General features: G+C 35.7%; 1 protein-coding gene across 3 annotated transcripts in view; it reads right to left on the minus strand.

Moving 5' to 3' along the window:
* al (aristaless related homeobox) overlaps positions 1-25105 on the minus strand; it is a 93825-nt gene that overhangs the window by 56245 nt on the left and 12475 nt on the right. For all 3 annotated transcript variants that reach the window (XM_014247654.3, XM_070106185.1, XM_070106186.1), the window contains exon 2: positions 14979-15029. The gene's annotated coding sequence lies outside the window, so the exon portion shown is untranslated. The remainder of the gene's footprint in view (positions 1-14978; positions 15030-25105) is intronic.

Here is a 25105-nt window from a genome sequence, read left to right on the forward strand (position 1 = left end):
GAGAGAGCGCGTACGTGCGCCGCACAAACGCTGTAGTACAATTGTCATTTGTTGGTTGTGGTTGTTGAAGATGTTGTTGTTTTTATGTTAGCTTTTGTATTGAGTTTAGCCTTCGTTGATTTTGTTTTTGTTATGTGATGAGGCGCGTCGCTCAATGTCAACGCTTAATGGACAGCAGGCCGCAGCAGTAAGAACATCAATCAGCGGTTAATGAAATTGTTGCGTCGAAGCATCAGCAACAACAATAATAATGGCAAAAGCAATGAAGCCCAAGAAAGTGAAATATAGTAAATAGTGTATAAAAAAAAAAAACAAAAAAAAAATGAAGTAAGTTGCACAAAATGACATGTGTGGTTAAAGGGCGTTCGGACGACGAGACACTAGACTACGATGGTCTATTAACTTTGAAACAAATTTTAAACCTAGCTAATGTATAACTCTGTTAATGCGAGTTTCAATGAGATCTTAATTAAATTAAGTCCGTTAATATTAGATCAGATCAGATAAGTTTAATAATTCTCGCTTGGTTCAATTTAACATATCTTTTACTTGATTAAATCAGAAAGAATTAAGTTCATAATAATCTTTCCTATATTTTAACAGAAAACAAGAAAAAAACGTTAACTGCGGTTACACCAAAGCTATAAAACCCTTCACAAATAAAAAAGTTTTCCATACAAGAACTTGATTTTGATCGTTCAGTTTGTATGGCAGCCATATGCTAGAGTGGTCCGATATCGCCGATTCCTACAAATGAGCAGCTTCTGGCGGAGAAAAGGATGTGTGCAACATTTCAGAGCGATATCTAAAAAACTGAGAGACTAGTTCGCGTATATACAGACAGACTGAGAGACGAACATGGATAAATCGAATCAGCTCGTCACACCGATCAATTAACATACATTTATGTATATGTATTTATATTTTATAGGGTCTCCGACGTTTCCTGCTGGGTTTTACATACTTCATGACAAATTTAATATACCCTTTTCAGGGTATAAAAAGACGATGTAATAAATTTTAAGCCGATAGAATAAGATATAGTAGAATAAATCTTGTGAATTTGGATTGGATTAAACTGAAATGTTCAGACAACAACTTATTGCAGCCAATTAACTAATTCGATAAAATATTAAATTAACTTTCATTTTGTTGATTTGAAATACATTAGTGTCTAGATGGAATATAGGGTCCTCATGTACTTGTATGTATGTATTCAGTTTGCAAATAGGCGGAGTTATCGGCAAAGTTTTCTTCGATTCTTACTTCGAGTGTTCTCAAATGGTAACCGTAATTGAAATCAATATTATTTCAAATCAATACTTTTTCTGGGTTCCCGTTTTATGTAAAAATTCTTTGTAAAAGCTCTAATCTCCAATTAAAAAATATTCCTTAATTAATAATTCTACAAATTGAAGTTGATTGCATTTTTGCAGTTGAAGAAATTTTGTCTAAGGTCTACGTCAGCAGGGTCAATGTTTCTAAATCCTTTTTTTGAAAGTTTTCGCAACTAATTATTAAAAGATTAAGTTGCAAGCCTTCTTTTAACGATTCGTATTATAATTTTTTTGCCTATACTCCTAGAATATAAGGCAGATGCTTTATGGGCGTTTGGTATTCAGAGAAAAATATACAAGCTCTAAATTTTTTTAGATATAGATTATTTTTAATCTTATCTTTCAACTTTTTTGTTTCCAATTAGGTTTACGTTATTTGAACTTAAGAAGCGTTCATTCTTACATCGATATTGAGAATACAAAAAAATCGCATTCGTTCGGAAGTTATGTATGAGCTTCCAAAGCTCTGAGTTCCTTATTTGGTGTTTTCACAGCGAAGGAGCTCAACAACTGTCAGCTCTTATATAAATAAGGCACGAATGACTAGGTTTGTGAGGACTGAATACAATTTCCCTTGTTCGACATAATGCTGTATTAGTCTGAAGGCATCTCGTATAGACATCCAACATTTCTTAAAATAAGGTTTCGAATACTAAAAAGCCTTTAACATTTAAAAGCTTTGAAATAGATGAAAATTAATCACTAAATGTACTGATACAACATGGGCATGATCTGTTAACTCGGCGTCGACATGAACACAAAAGTATACAAAGATTGTCTAGTGGTATTTTGAATCTTCGCAGAGATGATTTGGAGAAGGATTTGCAGTTCAAAGTGAGAAAAATAACATATGCATATCCATTTCGGCTCTTCGGTTTCAAAGCGAAAGACTTTGGCAGTAGAGGGTTCAAAAATGGAGAGAATATTCGATATGCAAAACACGATATATATTTGTGGCAGAAAGCATGAACATTCGATATGTAAAACGCTATATTTATTTGTGGCAGAAAGCAAAAATCTTTCTGAACAGCTTATGGTATGTAATACACATATTGGACTTTCTTTAGATAAATTATTATAAATAGAAAAAGTATATATACTCACAAATAATTTTTTTGCCGATTCTTCCAGCTCAAACTGGTTCAATTTAGTTTAATTTCTTTTTTTTTTTGTTCTGGGTTTTTGGCAACTACTTCTAACTCTTTCTCAACCCACACTCTGCAAAGCGGTATTTTGTACTAATTTCACTTCCGCCGGCGTCACCTATTAATTTGCACAATTATAACCAATTCGCCAAAGAGCTACTGAAAAGCAGCGCAGAGTTCTTTTATGCTTTGCCGTTTTGTTTACCACACACACTCAGTTGCTCCCTTTTGAACTTCCGCGAAACTCGGTCACTTACTAATTGTTGAATGACTGCTAAATAACGTTCAATACGAAGCCTTTGTGTTTTTTTCTTTGTGTTAATGTTTTCGCACGAAATTTTGTGTTGCTCAACGCCAGAGTGGCGTCAGCGGACAAAATATGATAAATGTGGAAATGTGCGAAACCTCAGCAGTGTTCGGGATTCTCAATGTCGGGATCTTGCTACCTAAAGAGTCTAGTATTATTCATTTAGCTGTGACATTACTGGTGAGGGTTTGGCGAAGATCGCTTAATAATCAAACATTTTGTTGCAACTTCCCCCCTTTTTAAAGAGATTGGTTAAAAGAGACAAACTAGTGAATTTCTGGCTGAAACCAAAATGTCCCCACAGAAATGGCATTCTTCAACGGATCACAATACAATTAGTGTCTAGCTTAGGTTAAAGTTGAAAAAAGATGTAGATTTTATCGTTTGTAGAAAAATAGTTCATTCGAAGACTTATCTACAGAAATACAAGGTAAAATTATTGATTCAGCATGCCCACCACGCTGAGATCTCGTCAATCCTAATAAACTCAAGTCTTATGTCACGTTAAAGCTTATAGAACTGGCCTCTAGAGTAAAAACCGATTTCCGCTGTTACCTTTACGGCCCCGGCCACCAGTCCGGAGTTCTATGGAAGCTCAACCGGAAGTAACCTAGGCTGCAAGGTCGGACTAGATACTTAATTCTGGTACCACCGCGAGTAGGAGCTCTTGGAGTTCGCTTCGGTAGGACTAATGCATCCATTCCCCATTACCATGTGCCACGTACCACAAACGTAGCAAATTGATTCGCTGTGACTATAAAACAAGTTTGCAACTGAAATTGCTTAAGTAATTCACAACATTGTAGTGGCGTCGGCGTTCGCAGCAATCTTCGCAGTTATTTGCGTATTGTTCCAAATTGGATACAAATTGCTTAATGCCAATGAGCCAATTTTTTCTTGAACCGTCAAAACCGCAATGAAGTCTAGCGCTAATTTATTAGCATTAAATGGTGGTAAAATTAGCGCTGTGCGAAATAGTGAAAGAAAGACAACAACAAAAGAGACACACCAATGAGATATGACTTGCTTTGTAAAGACAAAATAAAATGTTGCATTACAAACAATATTTCGGATTATACAAGCCAAAGACCACATATTTTTTAAACGAAATGTTGGTCAGTGGTAAATCAAGTCCAATATAGTTGTACAGTTCGTTAGCAATATGTTAATATGCAGGTAAACAATAGTAACATTTACGCCCACTATTGAGACAGAGAGCCAGAGTGCAGAGCGCAGTTAAGGAAGTGAGCAACGTCCATATAATACAGAGAAAAGCTCCGGTGTAGAAGATTGAACTAGATGTTTAACCAACTATAATATCGTCGTTGTTATTTTTACCTCTATACTGATGGATCAAAATATAAGACAGACGCAAAAACACTTTTTCTTTCTGATCGTCCGGTCATTTAAGACAGAGGCAATTAATCTATTCTTTAGACAGAGCTCGTACCAATTACAGAGACTAGGTAAGCTTCCTTTTTAAATAGAAATACCATACACTTCCTACACACCGTAAATACCAAAATCAACTAGTTGGCAAATGGAGCATCTTTGAGAGGCGGGAAGATTTTGTGGAAGGGATAAAGTTTTCTATAAGATGTAAAGCTTTACATTACCTGTCGAAGGACGGGAACGAAATATATGCATACTGAATGTCAGCTTAAATAGGTTACTCGTGATCAGATTTCCTATCAGCTTGGATATATATTGGATCTGTATGGTTGGAACATACAGATATAAGTTGCTTTTGACGATTTAGAAGAGACATACTGAAATTACTTGTACATCGTCCTTCATGTTGTTGTTGTTGTAACGGTTATCTAAAGCACTGCTTAGGGGAATGTAAGTCAACTGCAAGCAAAGTCGTCTAAACATAGGAACAGAAACGAAGTGACTGGTCGAGGTCGGGCCATAGGAAAATGGGTATAAGATAAGTATGTTTCACTGCTTAGAGTCATGCGGGGGCACTTCCCATGCCGGACATATATAGATAGTAGACGTTTAATTCCAAACGAAGTTGCGAAAAGGATATGCAAGTTTCGCGAGGCAATACGAGCTCGTTTTCTGCAGTGCATCTAGAAATTAGTCGATTTCTAAGTTCGGTCGGTAAACTCCTTACTTTCATCGATGTCTGGTGAGAACGACCTCTTGTTTTCCTAAGCTGCGTCCTACTAGATCCATCCATGCGACTATATTGGTTCAGCGTAGTTTAGTAGCTGTCGTCGTTCATCGTCGGCAGCGGTTTTATTGTTATAGATTCAAAACATTTTTTCTCAAAATTATGTTCTATAATTATTAGTCTGTATTTATCACTTAATTACGATCTGGTAATGAATTAAGACTTTGGACTCCCGTGAAACGTCTTACTGCAATGCTAGAGAATTTTCTAGCCAAATATTAGGAATTTTGCGAAAAAAAAAACTTTTTTTTGGCCTATTGACCTTCCCCATTATATTGCTTTGAAAAATATGGACTGAATGCAGTTTGTTTTACTAGCTAGGCCGCTTGCTCCAGCTTCAATCTACAGAAATTGCGCTTTGTTTACACATAAACTAGTCACTAAATCGTGTGCTCTGCGGTCCATCCATCCTACGCCAAGCACGTCCGTCGCCGTCGTCGTCATTGTCGTCGTCTTTCCGTTGCTCATCCGTACCAGCAGCCTGCTTTTGCCCGTCTCATTGACATACTCTCAGGTTGTTGGACATGTCTCCGTGGTGTCCGGTTGCTTGTTTCGTTTTGCGATAAGCTCCATTAGTGACTGAGTTAATGGGCTTTAGATAAGTTCGTATTATTAAATAGTCGCGCACGCATGTGTGGTTGTTTGTACGTGTATATATGTGTGTGTGTAGGTTGAACCAGTTTAGCCGTCAGTAATGACTGTTTACTGCGTTAATCCGGTTAAGAATGAATATTTGTTCTTTTTGTTTTTTTTTTTTGGATGAGCCACGGAATTCCTTGTTTATGGCGGCATCTGACGCGAGTTTCATATATTGTTTGTCGCCAACAACAAGCTTGATTTAGATGCCTTAAGATGGCGTCTAGCGACACATCAACGCGCGGACACTAAGAAAATTGTGTGCCTCGATAGCTCTAATGCTTCTTGTTACTGTTTTCGTTTGTCTCTCTTTGCCTTCGACTGCGCGCCGCATCAGCCACGTAACCTCAAACAAATTAAGTGCTATTATCGCTTGCCAGCCTACAAAATCCTGCGCTTATTAACCCCGCTTATCTAAACATCTCACATTAATTCATCGACAGTTTCAACGCCTGCCAAATGGCGCGCACTCGCATTTCGCCTCAATGCGTCTAAGCTGACGTGCATCTCGCTGCCGCACTAGCTCATTGATGAGTGATGTGCGCATGCATGTGCGTGTGTGTTTTAAACGCTGTTGTCTGATGCGCATCGTTGTAATTGAGGTGATGTTGCAGCGCCACCGTAGAACAAGCGAAACGAACGCCTTATTTGCTGCCGTAATCAGGCTGATGCAGGAAGAAGTTTTCAAGCCAGCGCTACAGGTTGTGCCCTGCGACCAAACAGTTGCTACCAGTATACGTTACGGCTGCTGAGCTACCGATCGTTGTAGTTTCTTAGCTCACTGCTCATCGCTACAACTTTTTCGACGCTGCTGTAGTTGAGTAGCTGTGCAAGTCTCATTTCTGACATGTCGATAAGGATCAATGTTTAATTTGCTGTAGTGAGCAGCACCGAAAGCAGTTCTTTTTTTTATTGCTTTTGACTTCGATCCACTTGCTGTTATATTACGCTTTGCTTTCAACAATACCTGAGCATCGCCGGCAGGTTCGCAATTCCTTTGCCGCTGACTCACAACAAAATATGTTTTTCTGCTCCTTTAACGGGTCTCTTTGGCGTGTTGCTTTCGGGTGTTTGCTCATTTGTTGGTTGTTGCGGTTTTTATGATCGCTGCTTGCGCGTCTTAACATTTCCTCGAAGCATGGCTGTGTTTGCTTTTATTGTTTATTGGTGTTGATGGACATACATGGCCGACAGCCGATAGTGAAGTGTGTAAATTTGTTAAACTTCGCGAGCACACTAAGACCTATAGGAGCGATGATCGAATGCGCACCGTGTTTACGGCAAGGTAACGGGCTTACGAAATGAGATGATTATTCTGTTTCTTATTCTAAACCTGTGCTGCCACTAAATTGAAATTCAGGCAAAATTATTTTATTTACTTTTATTTTCTTTCAAATATGTTACAATTGAGCCCGAGATAGCGATCTTGCTGAATACCGTTAAGCCTAGCGCTTATGTAAGTCTCATAACGCTTTATCGATTTATGAGGGTTTTTATGATCGCTTATAAAGGAGTTTTAGGTAACACAATGGACCGGTGTTTTACGCTCACCATGTGAGATTCTTGTTAGAAGCGACCTCTTAACTTATCCTCAAGTTTAAGTTGTCTATATGACCCTGGGTCCAGAGTTAGATATTTTGTGTTCGTCATTAACGTGTCCTACGAGTTCGCTATGTCTAGTAGTTCCTTATCTACATTAAATATTAGCTTGAGACAGAGTCTAAGCTATGTATTGTCAATAATTTAGCCCATGGAGTGGAGTATGTGGTACGTTTTGGAGCTTACTTTCAACCACGTTTGCTATTTAGGCTAAAAAATTAACCCGGATTTGTGTCAAGGTTTCAGTGACCCATAGCTAACTTTGCTAGGTATTGTATTTTCGCCAAAAATTTTAGACTGGTAATATCTGTGACTCTGATGTCGGTGAGAAAATTATCTACGAATCTATATAAGTCTGATGGATTTGTCGAATTTGTTAACCAGATTCTCTAAAGCGCTAAATACTCTTCTTAAATTTTAAGCTTATAAAGACGCTAAGAGTATTAGTCGCACCATTTTGTTCGGTGAATACTGACTGAAAGAAGGGTGTTCTAAGGCACAACCATATGATATCGTCGGCCTCAAGAACATAGCTAAATTGTGTTTTGGGAATAAATGGGACTTTTGGAGAGTCCAGATAATTTCGTTATTGCTAGGTCTATAGACAGTGAAGACTTCGTTATAGGCATAATTGCTAGTATAAAATATAATTTTCAGCGGCAACACTGGTTCCACACACAAACAAAACAGTGAGCTCCACTGTCACCAGCACTTAAACGCGCATGGATGGATGCGCCGAAACAGAAGCACTTCGTTTGCATTTTGTTAATGTTCGCGAAGGCAAATAAGGTAGCGGACAGACTCGCACGCGCTGTGTGTGCTTGTGTGGGTTCGCCGCACGTCATGTCCCAGCCGCAAGCGCAGTATTTATGGGTTTACATTAGGCTAAACCTTTTTAGTCACACTTTACACGCGTTGCAGCCGACAGTTGTTGTAATTGCTGATAGTTCGTTTAAATTTGTCTTTACTGCTGTTGTTGTTCGCTTGTTGTTTACCTTGCTCTGCGAGTTGACAAGTTCGTTTCTACAACACGCGTTCCTTCATTCGTTCGTTTGTTTGATTCTTTGTTGGCGTGGATTTAAGCACTCAATTGAAGGCGGCGATTGATTTTTATTTGTTTTACTATTGATTTATTGTTGTACGCTTGTTGATTCATTTGTTGTTTTTATGATTTGTCAATTTGTCATTTGTTGGCGACGGCAGCATTTATCTGCGCCCAAACACACACACCAAGGCATATAAATGCTCATACACTTGTACATTCCTCGAATACTCTCACAGAATGCGTCGCTCAATGTGACACTGGTTCGTTGAGTCCTCCGATCGGCTGTAAATGTTGGCGTCATTGGAGACATTTGAACATTTCTCATTTGAGGAAATATTTTTATTGATTGCACAGCAATTAGGGGAATGCTTTTAATGATTGGTAATATCTTTATAATAATCGGTATGCATATAACTGCGTTTGTACTCAGTGATTTAATATTCAGGTATAAGTTATGTAGAAGAGTTCTCTAATAGCTACGTAATTGAAAAAAAAAACCCTTAACTTCGGCTGCACCGAAGCAATAATACCCATAACAAATACAAAATATTCCTAGAAGCTTCATTTTGACCGGTCAGTTTATATGGCAATTATATGCTATAGTGATCCGAACTGAACAATTTCTTCGCAGATCGCACCGTTGTATGGATAATAACTAATGCCAAATTTCTTGAAGACAGCTTGCCAAATAAAAGAGTTTTCCATACAGGCACTTGTGTTTGATCGATCAGTTTGTATGGCAGCTATATGCTATAGTGGTCAGATATCGGCGCTTCTAACCAATGAACAGCTTCTTGGGTATGCGAAAACGTATGACGTATGCAACATTTCTCAATATCCCAAAAACTGAGGGATCAGGTAGTGTGTGTTTGACAGCTGTTTTTTTACTACACCAAAATTTTGGCTGAAGATTTTTACACTGCAAAAAAATTGAAAAACAATTTTTTGAAATTTTGTGTTTCCTATGGAATCACGCCCTCGCAATCGCTAAAAATGTTTACATAAGTTATTGAAGGAGTCTATTTTATTACGAATACAAGTGTTTTAGTGGCATAAAGCATTCAGTAAAGGTCGTGAGGTCATCGAAAACTGGTTTCATGCGAGTCGTCCATCCATCTCTGTTAATGACGATAACATCAAAAAAGTTAAAGAAACCTTGTCTGAAAATCGTAAAGTTGGCAGCAGAGAGATGGCAGATGATCTCAACACCTCTATTGACGCAACACAGTTTGGCTGATGTTTCGGGTATAAAGCGTGTCAATGCTAGACTCCTACGAAAAGATCTGAATCATTTGCGAAAAGGACGTCGAGTAGAGGTGCTTGATAATGTAGTTGAAAACCTTACATTGATCAAACGTATTATCACTGAGGACGAGCCGTAGGTTTATGAAAAAGACATCAAAACTGTCCAACAATCTGTCGAAAGGCGATCCAGAGATGAGCCAAAACCGAAAAATCCAAAATTCGCTATAGACACTGAAGGCCATCCCAGCTGAGGCTTATGTAAAACAAATGTAAGAATGCTTGTAGTGGCTTAATAGGCGGCTGGTTTGAAGGCGATAATAATGATTTTTATTAAAATACGTGACAATTTTTAATTTTTTTTTTGTGTAAATTCAGGTCAATCTCAGATCAAATGGTAGGTAAAAAGAAAGAACCAAACTTCTAAGTTAACGGGTATGCGTATATGATATCGAACTCACTCGGGTATATTAAACTACTGAGTTAATGAAATTTAACAAGTATAGTACAATTTTCAAAGATTGTAATCGAGATTGATTTGAATTAAATTTGTATATATAATATACAGTGAACAAAGCTGTATATTTGGTATACATTTATACATACGAGTATATCTTAAAGTGTTTGTGTATAGTAATATGGCGACGTTTAACCAGTTATGAAAATGATCTAATTATCATGTAATTGTCACAAAATTAATTGCATTTGTGAACTAATTTAATTAAATGCTAATCAATCAGAGCATCAGCTAAGATAAACACTAATTGCTAGACTTTAATTGCTGTCAGTTTAAGTTGAGAATGAAATATAGCTGCAGCTCGTACAAATAATTAAGCAATAAAATAAATGTAAAACATCACTAGCAATTAATATGAATAAACAACTTACATATGTATAAGCAAATATTTATTTTGCTTCAACGTCGATGAAATATTTTAATATAAATTAAATGAAGTAACGAAAGGTATGAAGGTCGAAATTTATATTTTTTTTTTTTAAACGACCTAAATTAATGTACCATTTTGTATGAGATATTAATTGAAAATGTTGGTAAAACATTTCTATCAACATTCCTTTCTTCTCATTTTCAATACTTATCTACAGCTTCTTAACGATTAAAAGTACAGTTCAGCTGTGTTTAATGGTGAGCGTGTTCGTGGAATTTACACAAAAAAAAGAGCAATATCGTCGCTGATTCGATTTCTTGTTTTGGGAGGGAAATCACGCAGTAAAAGCTAACTCTATTATATAGATGGTGATCAGGAAACATTGGTTTAACGAGTGACAACGTGGTCGTACGTCGGTTTTTGATGAGCTACACTTAGATGCTATGAAAACGGCTACCATGGAAGATAACGTGACAGAAGTCCATGAGCTCGTATTGGCAGGCCGACGATTGATAGTGCGAGAGATAGCGAAAACTTCTCAAAAGGCAGCGTATGTCCTATATGAAATATGAGTTATGAGAAAGATGTTTGCCCGATGAATGCCGTGGTTGCTCATTCTAAACAGCCGGCAGTGTTTGACGGAGTTTAAGCGCAAACCGGTCGATTGCATCGCATTTGCATCTGCATCGCTTCAAACGTCGGCGAATCATAAACCAACTGGTATACAACAGAGACCAAGGAACCGTTAAAACAATACTTTATCCGCCGAACCTGCCCCGAAGAAAGGAAAACTGATCTAATGACTGGAGCGGTAATGACTACCGCTTTCAGGTTTCACAAGGTGTGATCTATATTGACTACCTGTAGAAGACGAAAAGATCACAACCTACTTTGCAGACCTCCAGAAAACATAATTTTTAGACGGATAAAAGAAGTTGGAGCATTACCTAGAGATACAAATCGCCATTTTTCAAATGATTTCAAGAAACTCTTACCATCAAAGAGGAGTTTAAGAAAGGTAGCAAATGTGTTGCTGCTGTCTCTGCTCCAGCAGCTGGTGCAGGCGCTGCTGCCAAAGAGAAGGAAACAGGCAAAAGAGATTAGTCTAAGGTCATAATTTTATTTTTTCTCTAGGGATTTGAACAAGCATTAGAAAAGATACAAGGCGCAATTATCTTTTAGGCAATGTGCGGTCAACCACCGCGAGATATGAGCTCAGAACAGAGTAAATTCAGTCAGGGACCGTCCAGTTAAACTCTCGAGTTAACGAAACTTTTAGATGTTCACAGCTTCTAGGTTAAACGTTTTTTGGTAGAATTTTTTTTATAGACAAGATAAGTATTCATATTGAGTGATGGTTGCGAGATCATAGCAACCCTGTCTCAAACGAGTTGGCCATTGCATTAGAAAATGTTCTAGCTTTCAACTTATCTTATACATACATATACTATGTATATCGTTCCAACACATTTCGTTTACGGGTTTACGTTTGAAGCATCTCGTTAAGGTCTCAAAATGGACAATAGCACTGCTATATTTTAATTTTGCCAATCCCAACAACTTTAGATCGGTAAATTTTTTTCGACTGACCACCCAGTGAGGAAGCGGCTCTTAGGTGTCTTTTGGTAAACCACTCACTTATTAGTAAAATGACAACAAAAAGTACAGCTACAAGTTAACACAATAACATAAATAACAACAACACAGCGGCAATAAAAATATACAACAAAAGTGCGACGAAAAGAATGATTGATAATACCATGAAGATTTCGACTTATAGCAGCATAAAAATGCAAATATTTCTAGAAAGACACCACAAATCTACTTGAAACATAAAAACTCTTCCAAACGACGATATTCAATCACCGACACATCTCCTGTCATCACAAAAATAAGAATAAGCAAGCGTACGACTGAATGACAGCTACAGTGTGTGTGGCAGAGAGAGAGAGAGAGAGAGCGACCAAAAGCGACTCCAACGGCGATATGATTGGGGGCCAACGCGAGTGATGTCAACAACAATTGCCACAGTATTTTTGTTGTTTTAATTGTTTCACTTCCACCAACTTTTATAAACCGACAAGCAACAACAACAACAACAGTAGCTGCAGCCGCCGTCAGACGTCCGCCGCCGAGACATTCTTATCAATTTTACGACTTTAGCGTCGCTGGGGGTTCTCGACGAGCGCAAACGACATGCGACAACAATTTTCATATACTTTGTTGTTGTTGTATTGTTTATTACAATAATTGCCGTTTTACAATTTCTTTGTGTGGCGACAACGGCCATAAATATACAGCCAACAGCATATCCACCATATTCACCAACCGCCTGCACCAATATGTTGTTACAACAACAAAAACAACAATTTCTAGATATAACAACAACAATGCTGGCAACGACTAATAATAATAACTTTTTTATTAACTCACTTGACACAACGTTTAATAGGTGTACCGCAGTTAAGCCGCCTGATAAGCCGCTCCATTAATAATTTATTAGCGCAGCATATGCGCTTTTACTATTGTGGTTGTTTTTGTTGTGATTATTGTTCTTTTTAATGCTATAACCGTTTTGGTAGTTATTGTGGCTTTTAGCAGTTGGTTGCTGTTGTTGTTGTTACGAAATATTACATGCGCGCACACACCTCGAACGCACACATATGCATTCAAAATACTGAGTGTTGAGTGCGGCCTGAAGCAAGTTTTTGGCGTTCGGTAAAAATCAGTTCGAAAGAGAGTGGTGACTCATATTTGCGTATTGTGGTATGTAATTTGAGAGTTTACTGGATAATTGCACAGTGAAAGAAGTTAAGGAATTTAAATGAAAATATATAAGCTAAAATATTGATTTAAATAAATATTTAAAATATTGAAAAGAAAGTTTAAAAAAATAGGGAAATTAATTACAATTATTATAAAATTTGGAGCTTTGGACAATAATATAATATATGTCACAATTCGTGAAGATATATTTTCAAATAAAAAATTTTTCTAAACAAAAACTTGATTTTTATTGATCAATTGGTCTCCGAGGTTCCTTCTAAATACTACAAACTTCGTAGCTAACTTATACCCTATTTAGATTGTAAAAATGAATTCGAAAATCCGAAGGTTTTCGCGGGTTTTTGCCGTCAAAAGAGAGGGAAGAGGACGGGAGATAGTTTTACTTGAATCGCTCGCTTTGTAAAACAGTATGTGTTTGAACATTGCAGAGGAATCAGAGAATGAACATTTAAGTTCTCTGTAGGAAAAACGTGGTTCATAATTTTGTTTGCTGCAACAACTAGTGTCAGACGCTGACTCGTTTTGCCATATTTGCGGCGAATTTATTAAACTGAGAGAGAAAAACTATTTTTTAAGTAAAAATTTAAAATTAATATATAATATTATAATAAATTAAAATTAAAAATAATAAATTAATTTGCAAAGCTTGTATACTACTGTTATTTTTGCCTGTGGGATAGTAGGAGTAGGAGGAGAGCAGCACGTATCTATTCCAATATGCCGCACTTGCATATTAAATTGGGTCTCATTAAAAAATTTGTAAAAGCTCTTAATCATCACTCCAGAGCTTTCAAATATTTGAAGAAATTATCCAAAGCTTTCAGAAGCGAAACTAAAGGCTGGAAGCTTTGTAGGTCCTCAAAAAAAAAAAGTATGGATTATGGTATTTTCAGGAAGTTACTTAGCAATGAGTAGAAAACAGCCTGGGATAGTTTTAAGGCTGGGCATGGTTTGCTTGGAAACCATAGAGCTGACAGTGATGACGAGCTGATCACTGACATGATTACGTATTTCTCCATCATCGGATGTCGAATGTCGCTAAAGGTGCAAATGCAGATACACTCTGATTTAGATAAATTTAGAGATAATATAGGAGCTTAGTCGGCAGAACAGGAATAACGCTTACATTAAAATATAATGGAATTTGAGAGACGTTAGCAAAGCCAGTATACATAAAGCATTATGGTGGAGTATATTTGGGGGTTAATAAGAGAAACATCTGCGTAACATGACAGCAAAAGTAAAACTGTTAATTTTTAAACATTTGAAGTCTATTTGAAAATCTCAATTGCAAGCACGAATCCTAGTTGTATGATCGTTTTTTTTTTAAATTATTTATATGCAAATTTTAGTGGATTTTTATTGTGTTGAATTTTTCCATTTTTTATACATAAAAGCATATTCATAACTATTTGTTATTATTTTTCTTATTCTTATTTTGAGATATAAAATTAGGTATGTATGTATAACACGTGTGCAAAAATGCTCTAGACCAGTGTTATCAATACATTAGCCTACTCTGAGTATTTCAAAAAATTTAAACAACAATATCAGTTTATCGAGTAAGCCTCTCATTTGAATATAACATTATATTATATATGTATAGCAAGTATATACATATATAATTACTCGAATATTTGATAATTTTGGTAATTATAGCACTAAAACTGCCTCGAACAGTTTTTGTATATTTTATTTTTTGTTATAAATCCCCTTAGGTAAAATAGCCTATTAGCACCTCACTTTCTTTTGAAAGCTAATATACACTTAAAATATTAAAAGAATTATAAAAAAAAAGTGCTCAATTCACTTACCTTATTTGTCAATTATCGATCCTGGTTCACAAGTACATGAAATTTTGTAGGCTGAAAGTAAAAGAAAAAAATGCTTTAAAGTCTCTATAAAATTATTTATCTTCTACAAATTGTATATTTGACTACATTAATACGAACTCAACCCACTGTAAGCCAATAAAGTGCAATTCAATATTATCGCTTACGAATTTTCGTTCGTGCTCGTGCTTTCGTTATGTCGAAGTGGCGCCTAAATTACATAAATACTGACATATAATATGAGTATAAATGAGTATATGAGCGCACTAATACATACGCAATTCAAAAGGTAGCTTTGACAGCGATATTGGAAGTAGGTGTGTCATAAACCGTTATTTATTGGCGTAAAATAAAAAAGGTAATGCTGTTATATAACACTGTTCGAACATAAGCGCATATAGCGTGTATGAGCATATAAATCAAGTAATTTGATAAAACCTCTATACCTAAACTTAAAACGACTTTTTTCTAGGATTCTTGGTATGAAGAGCATATGTGCAAAATTTCAGAACGATATCTCAAAAACTGAGAGACTAGTTCGCGTGTATACAGAAGAACAGACAAACGGACTAAATGGACCCAACTAGTCACGCTGATCATTTTTGTTTATATGTATATATTTTATAGGGTCTCCGACGTTTCATTCTCGGTGTTATAAAAAACATTACAAGCTTAATATACACTGTTCAGGGTGTAAAAATGTGTAAATCTGAGGTAAAAGCTACGTGAGAAATTTTTCTCTATAAAGCTTATTACACTTTTGACTAATAACAAGTAGGTACTCTCAGAAGTTTTTTAGTACTTCGCCGGAATGTCGAACTAGTGACAGCAGTCCTTCTGTAACTAATTTTTTTAAAATGTTTTTATAAAAGGTATCCTCCATTTTTTAGACTTTTTCTTCTAATATATTTTTGCACCACACGATCTCTTACGAAGAGAAAATATATGAAACCTTCTAAACATAATCTTGCAACAAAGTATTGCTTTGCTCTCACTCTGCGATCCATAAATCATTTCTTAATTTACATTTAGATACTTTTTATTTGTCCCCTTGCTCTACCACGCATATTGATTGGGCGTTTTTTATGATTTTATTTTATTTGAATTCGTCTCATTTGCTGCAATCTTAATTCAATTTGGCCACTATCGTATAACCTTTTTGTACAACAATTTTCTGGTTATTGTACACATTTATTTGAAATGTCGAAACGTTAAACATACATGGTATATGTGTGCATGCATGTGTGTGTGTGCGTGCGTCTTGGACATGCCACCCTAATGGATTCATTCCTGATACAATTCGGCCACTTCCACAGTGTCGCGTCATTTGTAATCAGTAGCAGACTACACTGTGTCGCCTTCGACGCGCGTTCTACACTGTCGCCAACATCAGCAACATCTGGGTAGCCGCAGACATACATGCAAACATGCATACGTAAGGGTACAAAGTGTTTCGAAGTCTCCATCAGTGGCTAACCACTCAGTGTTGGCGCAGAACTTATGCGTTCACATTCAAAACAAAACACAAATTACTCATAAAAGTTATGTATGTTAACACGGTGAGAATTTGGTATGAATGTGAATACAGGGGATGTTGGATAAGTCACTGGTAGCTTAGGTACACAAACAGAACGGGAACACAGAAGTATCAGCTTCCGTCCTTTGCGACCCGAGCAGCACAGGGTTGCATTCCTTTAAAAATTGACGTGTCAAAAATATAGACACTTCAAGCCTATTAAAGAAGAGTTCTTTCAAAAACTAGACCAACCGTTCTATCTAAGAACTTTAGAATTTTTTCGACGGAACTAGAAAACCTGGATAAACACAAAGCTAAAGCCATAAGCTTTATAGAATAATTATATACGAGTCATATCTTTTCCGGAAAAGAAAGTTTAAAAATAACGCCGACTTATCAATCCGCACTCGTTCTGATATAAGAACTTGCTTATTCCCTACCGGTAGCCCCTACTACCACGAGAACCTGCTTCAATTTACATTTTGTTTTGTTTTGTTGCAGTTTACTGTTGTTGTTGTTGTTGTTTTTCTTCCATTTCATTTCTTTGCCGTGTTGAAAAATCGTTGCTTGCCCTTTGTCATCGTGTTGGTCATTTATATTTTTTGTGCCTCTGATAAGCCTCCGTTGTAGCAGCAGAGCACTCATGAAAGTCGTCATGCGGATAACTCACGCGCAGCATTCGTTTCCATTCGTTGCCAAAGGCCGGCCAACTGTCGTTGTTGACTTCTGGCCATTGTTGCGCTAACTCTGGCGCTGGAACCGCTACCTCTGCAACGCTTGGTAAAATTAATGAAATAATATTCTGTCATTTTGGACTTTTATTTTGCGTGTTGTTTTTGTTTGTTTCATTTTTAGCAAATTTTTGCTTTATTTTCATTCTGCGAATTCCTGCAATTGCTTTAGTAGAATTTTGCTTGTTTATGGATATTTTGGCGCCAAGGCTTATCACTGAATTGTAAATGTTTTAATGGTGTTGTTCTTGGTTTTGTTCTTTGTTAGTTGGAGCGGTGGAGCAATTGTTAGTTCACACACAAAGGAGCCCAAAACACTTTGCAAAAAGGATATCAGTTTTGTTTGTGCTTTTTTTTTTAACGGAAATACATGTGTGATGATGAATTTCGTCACAGGCATACATGCATATGCATTGACATATACATACATACATATATACATACATACATATATACATACATACATATATACATACATACATATATACATATATGCATGTACAGGTGACCCCAGCGAAAAATGGAAATTAGCAATAAATTGTCGAATAAATTTCGATAGAAAAGTCAAAACCAAAGCAATTCTTAAGAAAACACTAACTCTAATAATTAGACATGTCTCTTAGTTCTATCCTAGCCACCATGCTTTGTAATAGTTAAAACATTAAATTCATACAACACTTTATTTTTATCTTTTATTTTTCAAACCAGTAATTGGGATTAAAAATATATAAAAAAAAATAAAAAATTTTACTTCGGTTTTTGGGATGGAAATTTTTTTTTAATCCTGTATCTGGTATTACCAAAAAAAACATTTTATTTGAATGTTAATTCAATTATTTTTTTAATGCATTATTTGCAACCCTTGATTTGAGCGTGATGCCAATCGGTTTTCGTCAAAATCTAGGCATTTAGTCCAGTATGTCTTGAAAAGCTATTGCATATATTCCGAAGGAAATGGAACCATGATTTGGCAAACATTTGGCATTGACATTGACTTATGCTTTAAACAGTCACCGACATTCCGCCTTCCGTACTTACCGCCCGTATCAAACGGAATTTGTCAAAAGTAATGGTCAGTTGTTCTCTTTTGTTTCCATTTCACCAATGTTGCCATTGCTCAATTTGTATACAAAACTTTGCACACATTTAGTTTTTTAGTTATAATTTTTCATAATGTAAAAGCTCAAAACTAAAATCCAACTATTAAAAATAATTTACCTGGTTTAAGAATTTTTCCAATGTATTCAAGTTTATTTTTTGATCATTACAAAATATCGAGACTGGCAATCTTGCGTTGCAAGAGATTGCTCTCACACTCTCAGCTCAATCGCTTTTACGGGAAAAATCCAATTTTCGCGGATATCTTACCATACGGTCTGTAATAGCGGTGGTGAGTGTTCATTTACATTGCGCTCTCATAAGATAGGTCGTATGAGCTAATTCAGTCTACGGTTTTTCGTCGGTAACTGTTTGAAGCATAACAAATGAGCACTAACGGTACTACTTTTAAAATTTTTTTAGGAGTTTGTCTGTTTGCTATGTGTTACTTGATTTAGACTCAATTTGGTTTGCCATTTCATAATGAACCATTGTATAAGCCTACAAGTAGGCAAAGAATCAGCTGTTTTCCTATGTGTGTGAAACAGCCGTGATCACCTGATCGAATATGCCTTTTTTTGACACAGAGTTTTAAATAAAAGGTTGCAGTTTAACAATTTGCACTTAAAATGGAAATATCTCGAAAACTATAAGTTTCCGGCTGCAATAATTTAATATATTCGTGATCTGGAGAATCTCGTCTATCTAACCATACCCCTCTTAACCCTGAAATCGTGGGATGCTAAACGAAAGTTTTCCCATTGCTTTTCCTCACCACCTCTGAGGTTGCAATATAGGCGCGTTACCGATCTTTTTTGGGTGTTCGTTTCCCCAGGACTAAACCGGTAAACTAAGAATTTAAATATTCAACAGACAAAGAATTTTCACTCACAAAAACATAAACATGTAAGTAAAAAAAATAAAATCGGAAACATTTAATAATATTTCAATACAATAAATAATAATTTAAATAATACTTTGTAAATTTAATCTTTAAGAATTAAAACAACCGAAAAATCTTTGAATATGGAATAAAAACATTCTTAAAGTTATTAATTTTAAAACATAACACGGCAACACACTATATCAGATTTCTGTCATTGGAACGTTTTAGTAGTAGAATATTGGTTGGCAACCCGTACAAAGTGTGATTTTAGTAGCCGAATATTGGTTGGCAACCCGTACCAAGTGTGATTTTAGTAGTAGAATTTTCGAGGCAACCCGTACCAAGTGGGATATTTTTGCGTGTGTATTAGTGAAAATCTTAGGATTGGCTACTTGTAGATTTATACAATGTAATGAACAGACCGAACGACCAACAAGTGCGCGGCGCGGTTCGGTAAATGTCAAATGTTACAGTCATTACGGAACACAATAGAGCCATGATTAATGACTTTTTCTTGCCTGAATTGGTGGATGTTGATGTGGACGACCTTTGGTTCCAACAAGACGGCGCCACATGCTATACAGCAAACATAACAGTCAATTTATTGAAGGAAACTTTTGGCGAGCGCATTATGGCGTAGTCTATAAGATCGTACGATTTAACACCGCTAGACTTTTTTATGTGGCGTTATGTGGAGTCGCTTGTCTACGCAGATAAGCTCGAGACGATTGACGCCTTGTAAGAGATCATTCGGAGCGTTGCTGCCATACGACCTAAATTGCTGCAAAAAGTGGTCTAACTTTGCCAGAAATCATTTTCAAAACATAATGAAAAACCCTCTTTTTGTAATAAAGCTAAATTATTGGCCATCACATTTAATTATAAGTATGTTTTTTTATTTCTTATCAAAAACCACTTGCCTATAGAAAACAGACTTTGTAAGTATATCAACAACTTCCAAAAATTATCTGCATCAGATAAATAGATGTTTACGAAAATAAAAACAGGCAAAACCAGATCTAAGAGATGTAGATTGGCGGGACCGTAGATCAATCTAACCATAGTATTAATAAAACTTACTCAGCAGGTAGAGAATTAATAAGAGTTGTTCTTCCTAGATTCAAATCGGAGGTAAATTGTTGAGGGAAATGGGAAAAATAAAAGACCGAACTCATTCAAACATTACATTTTAACTGAATTCATCTTAGTAAAAACACCTGCTAGTTGTTAAATTTTTTCTAGTTCTGCAAAATTCCAAAATGACTGCTCAACAATTGAAACTAAAAGTGTAAATGTACTCTAGAGTTATTTTTAACAGTCCGCAAAAATTTGAAAAAAGCTGGATAATAAAATATGGTTGAAGAGGTCTTATGAGGCTGTATTGTAGCCAATGGTGTTGGAAACCTCATATTGATTGACTCCATAATCGACAAGAGATTATATACATACATATATTTATTTGAAAGACAATTTTCCGCAAAGTGCTCAGCAACAGGGGATGGAACAGAGTATTCGGTTCCAACAACATAGCGGCCTAAAATTGTAATAAACCAGCTGCCTCTTCAATCTCCGCACCAAAACATCATTGCGTGTTTATGGGATTTGCTCATGCCTAGAATCCGAAAACACGCCATAACACCAAGAAGCTGCTTAAAGGTATAATAATACAAGAATAAGCAAATATAACGGTGTTGGATAATGCGAAAATTGTGGATTCAATGCCCAAACGAACACATACCTCTCGAAATAAGTATGCAAACGATTACGGACACTCTAAGGACACAAAAAGCGGCGTACCTAGGCGTAAGACTGGACCCCAGATTAACTTTCTGGGTACAAATCCAGCACGCCGCAGGAAAAGCAGCGAAAACCAGCCCAACTCAGCAGACTAATGGCCAATATAGGGAGGCCCAGCCAAGAAAAGAGGAAGCTTCTAATATCTACGACCATCAGCGTCCTTTAATACGGAGCAGAGATTTGGGCAGATGTGTTAAAAAAGGAAAACTGGCGTAAAGTATTGGCTAGAGTATACCGCACCGCAGCCCTCAGAGTTGCATCAGCTTACCGAACGGTGTCAGGTGGTGCAATATTAGTCATAAGCGGAAATGCCCGAATTGACCTACGAAAGGAAAAACTGTGGGAGCTAAAGAAAACGTCTGAACACAACAAGAGCGTATGAGACCAAATAAAGAAAGACACAATATCAAAATGGCAACGAAGATGAGAGAATGAGAGTCGCGGCAGATGGACGGCCAGACTTATAAGAGACCTAAACTTATGGAAGTCGTAAATTCGGAGAAGTCGACTTTTACATAACGCAGCTACTATCCGGTCATGGATACTTCAAAAAGTATCTCTACAGAATGGGAAAAGTCGAAGAGCCGGCATGCCTATACAACGATGCGACTGAAGACGACGCTGAACATACATTCTTTAAATGTGAGCGATGGCAAAGGGAACGTACCGCCGTAGAAGACCTGGTCGGTCCAATAAGTGCAAACAACTTAATCAGCGTCATGAAATCAAATGTAAAAGTATTGAAGTATAAATATGTGGTTTTATAAGAACAGAATTGTCCTGTTTGTGTTTCTTTATCGATATCAACGTTAATAGAGCATTACATTTTCCATACAATTCTGTTGTATAATATACATACGATGTCGTATTTCACAACATCATAGTTCAATATTAAATAATGGCATGCGTAAATTGCTGACGAAATAGGAAACACCGTGGTTCATTTAATTAAATAATTATCAAATAAATCAATTTGGATTACGAAATTTACACAGAAATTATTAATACCAATTATGACCAGATGAAATAAAATTGAAAGCAGTTGAAAGAAATGGAACTTTTTAAAGTGCCAAGTAACAAATCAGAACACGAATTATATATACAAATAACAGTAAAGGTTAACTATAAAAACAATATTAATTTAAGTCTATCATAGAAGAATAACAATTTGAGTTTATCAAATAAATTTATTTATTTAATTAAATGTTGAAGTAGCAAGCATAAAAGTTATCAAAAAACCAGCAATTCACCTGTCACCTTACAAATTAAAACAATAATAAATTCGATATCAGCAAACGCGATAACTTTCGGAAATTATATTCTATTTTGGATTGCTGATAGCACCTTTGGTAATGTCATGGTTGGCATGCAAACTTTGTATAAAACAAGAAAAAACGTTAACTTCGGCTACACTAAAGCAATCGGGTTTTCCCGTAGAGGTGACAATCGCATTATTGCCAGAAAAGTTTGGAGATTCGTTAGTTTCAAGAAATTGTTGCATTGAATGGTTTCCAAGAAGTTGTAATTTAACACCATTAGACTACTTTTTGTGGGGTTATTTGAAGTCATTGGTCTTTAGCAATAAAACAGACACTCTTCAAGCTTTAGAAGACAACATTGAAGCTGCTATTCAAGACACACGACTTGATTTAGTTGAAAAAGTACTCGACAATTGGGTTCATCGAATTCGTTCCTGCAAAAGAAGTCGTGGAAACCATTTGGATGATGTTATATTCAGAACTTCATTGTATCGATTGTACTTTACAATAAACAAATACAGATACAATACAATTTTTAATTGCCTTAACAATGAGTGTGTATTTGTTTTTTTAAATCATATCACTCTTATCAGAAACCCCTTTATAATAACCTTTACAAATAAAAAAGTTTCCATACAAGAACTTGATTTTAATCGGTCAGTTTATATGGCAGCTATAGTGACAAATGAGCAGCATTTTAGGGAGAAGAGGATGTATACAAAATCTCAGAGCGATATCGTATATACAGACGGCCAGACAGATGAGCATGGGTAAATCAACTTAGCTCGTCACGCTGATCACTCATACGTACATAAGATCCCGCTTAATATGTAGGCTACGTTCCATCAAAGTAGAGCGTAATGCGAAAAGCACTAAATGAGGCTATCTTAACATGTAAATGACGGGGTTAGGCGAAGAAGGATAGAAAATTGGTTAGCTATTACATTTCATAATTATTAAAAAAACAAAAAAAAACAAAAAACAAATATTTCTTACAAAAGTAAAATTAATATTTACGAATACTTGTATACTTGTAAAAACAAATAAAATTCTAACTCCATCAGTTCATTTAATCTAAAACTAATTCTTCGAAGTCTTTTACATTTATCTCATGTAAACCGATTTGTTTTGCTAATTACACTATTTCATCAATATCGACAAAGTGTCCAATGTCTTCGCTCTTACTTAAAGCTGGTCAAATGTTATTCTAAAATCCTTTCAAAGATCTATCTGTTATCTCATATTAAGAAAGGTTTATGTTTTCTACAATATTTGTGATATTGTAGTTTTTCACAGTGTACCACATATATTATAGGATCTCTGACGTTTCATCCTAGCTGTTACAAACTTCGTGGCACTCTTAATACGATACTTAGTTCAGGATATTAGTATGTGTAATGACATATCTGATAATATGACTACAGTAAGGCACATAAGCTATCGGAAAAATAATGTATTTATTGAAATCATATTCGACTCCATTAAAGATAGCTATAGAGATCTAGTGTCAGAAGTGGGATCAGGTCTGTCTAAATCGCGCAAATTATTATTCCTGACCTCAGATCAGATACCCGATTTTTTTTGATTACTCACTCATTTTTTGAGGCTACAGTTCCGTCACTATAGATGTCGAATAAGAAAAGCTTGACTTTAGAGATAGAAGTGCTTACGATTCTCTAGTGACAGCAAAAACACTAAAATAATAATAATTTCTATACTATTATGTTACATGTCCAAGTAAATGCCAAATTAAATAGTTAAGTGAAATTTATAAACTTAATAATCACAGCTTCATAACTTTTTGGATTCATATCTTAATTGCCTAACCAAACATATATATTTTTAGTAAAGATGACACTACTAACTTCTGACCTGACTAGCACTTAGTGTGTAGAAAAATAAACGCATGTTATTAATAATCGTCAGCTTTATCCGTAAACTCGGTAGATCATGCTTTTATAACCTGATATAGTATAGACTTTTGTTTAGAACTTTTTGTGGAGAAAAAGTTTTCTCGTCTATAGCAGCAAGCTAATCACACATGAAGATAGTAGAAACCTGATCCAAAGGATTAACTGAAATTATGGCCGGAGATTTTTTCATATTTATCAGCTATATTTCAGAGAACTCAACGGTGACTGATAGTGATGGCTCGCTTTTTAAAATAACAACTTTTGCAATAAGACAATACTTTTTTTCACATTTAGATTTTATCGATTTTACGACTATGAAATTGTATAGCAGTGATAACATAATATGTAAGGTAAAATTGATTCTATTAATAGCAAGCCCATGTCATCTCTGTCATGACAACCAACCTGCAGAACCGTTTTCTATTTCGCCATAATGCGAAACTCAATCAATATTTTTGATCAAATAAAAGTTATAAATGAAGTTCTTTAAATTGAATTAAATTGAAAGCTTTTATAACCAAAATTTCCTAAGTATGATCATCATATTGTATTCGCATATAGGTAACACATGATTGCTGACAAACTCGTGGCATATTTAGTAGTCGGTCTAATGATTAAAATTAAAATAGAGAACCCTTATCAATTGACTAATCTGATGACTTAATCAAATAATTTGAAGGTGGCTCTATTTTGAAGAATAAGTAAACACACATACATATATACACAATTTCATAAATACATAAGTATATATGTATGACCTGCAGCATATCATGCATTGTCAAAGTGATGTTTTCAATTGTTCTTTAATAATTTTTGAAATGGAAAATTAAATGTCACTTATCGCATGCGATAATCAACGACTGGTGCACTTTATATATTTTTTCTGTTTAACGCTCCTATTAATCGCAT

This window comes from Bactrocera oleae, chromosome 3 (genome assembly GCF_042242935.1).
Source record: "Bactrocera oleae isolate idBacOlea1 chromosome 3, idBacOlea1, whole genome shotgun sequence".
NCBI classification, from domain to species: Eukaryota; Metazoa; Arthropoda; class Insecta; order Diptera; family Tephritidae; genus Bactrocera; species Bactrocera oleae.